At 40.5% G+C, this 4,701-nt stretch overlaps 1 long non-coding RNA gene across 1 annotated transcript in view; it reads left to right on the forward strand.

Moving 5' to 3' along the window:
• Positions 1-741: 741 nt before the first annotated feature.
• Positions 742-4,701, forward strand: part of LOC149109274 (uncharacterized) — a 4,678-nt gene continuing 718 nt past the window's right edge. Inside the window, exons 1-2 of the long non-coding RNA XR_016208322.1 lie at positions 742-870; positions 1,001-4,701. The exon at positions 1,001-4,701 is cut by the window's right edge and continues 718 nt beyond it. This is a non-coding gene — a long non-coding RNA (uncharacterized LOC149109274). The remainder of the gene's footprint in view (positions 871-1,000) is intronic.

A 4,701-nucleotide genomic window follows, 5' to 3' on the forward strand; every position in this document is an offset into this window, starting at 1 on the left:
GCTCAGTTTCACAAATGAAAAGGTGAATTAACCATTCTGACGACAAAACACGGCCTTTTGGCGAGTTACACAAATACGGAAAGTTTGTTTTCTGGTGGCCGTCGTTAACACCAAGAACATGGAACATCCCAGAACATCCAGAACATTCCAGAACATCGAATAATTACAACAATTATAAGAAAAATATGCAAAATTAAATTTTCAAAAATAAAATATAAAAAATAAACTGTTATCAGCTCGAAATATGAAAAGATATTTTTGGGGATACAGGAGTCATTAAGGGAAGGGATAGGGAGTATTGGGTATTCATTCAATTGACCACACTGACATGCCACTAATCTCTCATGAACTTATCCACTCCTCACGTGATTCAATCAGAAAAGCCATACAGTCCGTTTTAATAGATTTAGCAGGAACACTGGAACCCCACGGTATGGATAAGCACGATGAATCGTAAAACTTGTAACCTACGTAGACCCGTTTTATTCTTCCTTTATTTAGTTTGTTCTGTTCATCATTTCTGCCACTCTTTTTAGTTTCGAAATATGTGTTACGAAATCCACCACTATATAATATTGTGATTTCATTTTTACAATTTAGTAACATCTAAACCTGAAGAAGGCTGGTCTGGCCAGCCGAAATATTGTTGTGTGGCTTACACGAAGTGTATAGCCACATTATGCCATGATCTGATTGATTGATTTATTTACCTATTTATTTATTTATTTATTTATCGATTGATTGATTGATTGATTGATTTGTCTACGAGAGTCAGCGCCTGTCACGTGGTCTTGTCTTGTAAGGCGCACTAGTCTGAGTCAGCCATTTCGGTTGTAAGCGTGGTCTCTAGTTTCCTCTGCTTTAATTTAGGTAAGTCGTTTTTCATTGTCAGCTTGGTCCTGAGTTCTGCATCTTATCATTTCTTTTACGTGTCGAAAATCTAGCGTCGTAGTTAAGTACAAATAACGAAACCCGTTTGCAATTGTTGTTTCACTTTCAGGTGTTCATGCAAGTCGACAAATCGAGACAACGGGAGTAAAGTTCCTCACGAAAGCTAGGACAGACTTGGCATGTGTCCAGTGCATACTCTACAGGAGCCATTGTACTTTTAAAAGCCTATATTCATTGCTTCGAACCGTCAGAAGTTTAAAATGTCTCCATCGGTGACCACAAATTCAAAGACAGTACCGCTTGAGTTTGAAAACAATATAAATCACAGACGCCTTCTGAAGACTTTCGGAAACAAGAGGGTAATATATTTCATCGCTTTACACTTGGATGCAATAAGTGGAATTACCAACCTCGTTCCTATGGCGTTCCATCCCCGCCAAAATTCAATGTTCCATTTTACGTTCTACTTTTCGCATTTTATCCTACATTTGTTGTTTGACATCTGAGTTTGCACTTTCGTCATTCAACTTTCCTCGTGCAACATTCAAGTTTTTGCCTTCTACATTCAACTATTCGTATTCGCGGTATTCAAGTTCACGTTCAAGTTCAGCGGGTTGTACATTCAAGTTTTCGCATTCAACATTGAGCATTTGCCATTCAAGTTTTTGCTTTGAACATTTGACTTTACGTATTTCACTTGCAAGTTTGCATTGCACGTTCAACTTTTTAAATTGTACTTTCATCCGCTGGTCATCCAGCTATGAACATCGTGGGCTCAACTGACCCAGCCCACCCCCGCTAAGGTTACGATCGAAAGACTTCCCACAGGAGTCGGGTCGGGAGACCTTCTCCTCTCCCGACAGTATTCGCGGCACTTCTTGTCAAACATGGCGGATCACCAATCGACTTCGATTTCTGCACAGCCCGCGGCGCCCGCGGCTAGTTTGAGGGAGGTGAACATAATTAATTTAAAGTTAGAAACGTGTTTAACATAGTCCTGAATGGCAGTGGCTTTTTATTAAAGCCTTTTTAGCGAGTAAATGTCAACTTGGTTACGACCCCGGGGTCGTGCCACTTTGACAATTGAGAACATCAGGGAGGGGTCCTCGGTAATCAGCAGTTTGTCGCGTTGAGCTTTGTCGCGCGCTGCGACCGCCACATTACCCGCGGCGTTTATCAATACTTAGCTTTCAGGCTGAAACTTCGAATAATATCTGTTCCAACGTTTACCTTAAGGTTAAGCAAGTTTGTCTCGAGGCAATTTAGTGGTCGCGATTTTCAGTATTGCCGTCTTACCCACTGAATTTATGGAAAGTCATTCATATTTCAACTGTGGACCTCGAGCAGCGCAATTTCATCCCGTAGTAATTGTTGTTTCTCCTTTGAATGCACTCGATCAAATTGATGCAAAAATCATAAGAACGTCTCTAGGAAAACGTATAGCTTTCTCAAAGTAAAGCTACGGCCATCTCTGAAGAAAAGCTGGACGAAGATAAATATGATATTCGTGCAACGCACTGTGCTTGCAAACAGTTCTAATCAAATAGCCGGGCCCGGCGTCACCTGCGGCGTCACAATATAGAATGCAAGTAAGCAATATGTTCACGGAATATTTTAATCTTTGTCCCTGGAGAGCCAATACTTAGAGCCTTAAAACATATCTTGCAATAGAAACGAACCTAAACAAAGTATAAGCACGGCATGGCAAATTACAGAGGTGTCAATCTCTGAGAAGCGACGTGCAGTTAACAGCGGAAACCAAACAGACCTACGACCTCTAAAAATATGCTGTAACATAATCAAATGACTCCGCTCTACTTATAATTTCCATTTCTTCTAATAACACGGCACAAAAAATGCCCCTCAGAAACACGCTTGAAGCAAAGAAAGGTCGAGAGATCGAGAATTAAATGAAAATGTGCACAATTCTCTCGAACCGTTGGTGTCACGTACAATAATTTATTAACGACACAATAAAAATTATATTTTTCTTTTTCTAGCCTCGTTTCGTTCGAAGATAAATCCATTTTATCAGCAACGACGGCGAAATGTATACCGCGACGACTTCGCTGTATTTATATCTTTCGCGCTCGGCAAAGTTCGGGGCGCCGACGGCGCGGTGAAACTTCAATAAATCTTTTCACCCTTTCGTTCCTTTCGAAGTGACTTTGGCTTTCAGTGATCATTTAAGGTCGCCGAACACAGTTTTCAAGAGCCTATGCCTAATTCACCATTACTTTTAAGCTATTTATGCTTTGTCGCTCGTTTTTTGCGAGAGTCAAGGTTAACCACAGAAAAGTTTATTCTTGCATTTTGGCTAAGGTGTGTGCTGTTGCCATGGCAACGGGGCTGGTTAAAAACAAGGCTTAAAAAATGGTTTTTGTTTATTTAAAAAAAATCCAGTCGTTAGATTTTTTTCATCTTTTGCCCAATACGAATTGACATTAAATCCCCTCTGTCAACACTGTTGTAATAAAATTTTGACATAGGCGATTTTCGTAATTCGCCGTAAATCGTTTTCGCCGCATGTTCTGTATTATTAAAAATTCCCTATGTCAAAATTCAGATTTTTTGCGATAGATCATTCACGTGGTTTCTGAACTATTTTTTTGCCAAATTTCTTGAAATTCTAACGACTGGATCGTCAGAAATCCGCAAGTTTCTGCAAAAGCAATCGGTCTCAAATTTTCGAGCAACTGCGCATGCGCTGCATTTAACTGGGTTCTTTCGGTAAGAAAGAAAAAGCTGAGAATTGCTGGGTTCTCTGCATCGTTACCTTTTCTAACATATCTTTGTAATAAAAGACTAAAGCCATCAATACGCTGCGTTCAATTATAGAGAAAAATAGCACAGATACGGCGGGTGTTGAGTAAATAAAATAATCGCTCTGTTGACGGCATGTTTGTGTTTTGCGATACTTGTGCACGCGCTGAATTGCATCAGCAAAAGCACGCGCGAAAACTGTGTTCGGCCACCTTAAAAGGCCCTTAATTCTCTAGAATTATTTAATCGCCGGTAACAAGACCTACACTTCATTCTGAGGTAAAGATGAGCCAAACATCTTCCATACACAGCCTCGGCTGCGGTGTGTAATTCTCCATTCGCCTTCGTGAGGAGATTTTTACAATATGTAACGTCCTTCACTGAACCATGCAACCATCAGCGACATGGATTTCCGCTATCAGATGATTACCGCCGGACATTGCCGCAGAACATCATATCGTTCTTGGTTTACTTTGGTGACAACACTTCCCGAACTCCCGTAGGCTAAGTATAGACAAAATTCCTACTAGGCCGCCCATCCCTTCAATCATTTAATTGTCATCTCCCAGATTCTGGGAGGCACGTGACAAGACCCAACCAGGTTCTCTCTTCGCTCGCTCCAGGGGGCGGTAAGATGAGAGACCCTGGGAACGAGGTTGGGTTACGACGCGACGGTATTAAGCTCAAACTAACCTTTAGACTTAGCTATGCATGCAATTTTGGTGTGTTTCTTGATGACCATTCAAGTACTTTGCTTCATCTTAATTGTTGAGGTTGATTATGTATTAAATGAATTTATTCAACAGATGTCAGATGACATACCTTACTTGCGTGATCAGTGCTATTGATAAATTGATAGGATCTCGAGATCCCTCAACAGACTTTCAAACAATAGTTTTCAAGCTTGATTTTTTGCAAAGAATAACTGTTAGCCTTGATGTAGATGACGTAGTAACAGAACTAGTTGGACTTGCTCACAGTATGTTGGTTGAGATGGATCAAAGAAACCATGTTCACTGTGCATATCAAGCTCCACTAAACAGTAGT

Source organism: Orbicella faveolata, unplaced genomic scaffold (assembly GCF_042242905.1).
Source record: "Orbicella faveolata isolate gen_17 unplaced genomic scaffold, um_ofav_v1 contig_25, whole genome shotgun sequence".
NCBI classification, from domain to species: domain Eukaryota; kingdom Metazoa; phylum Cnidaria; class Anthozoa; order Scleractinia; family Merulinidae; genus Orbicella; species Orbicella faveolata.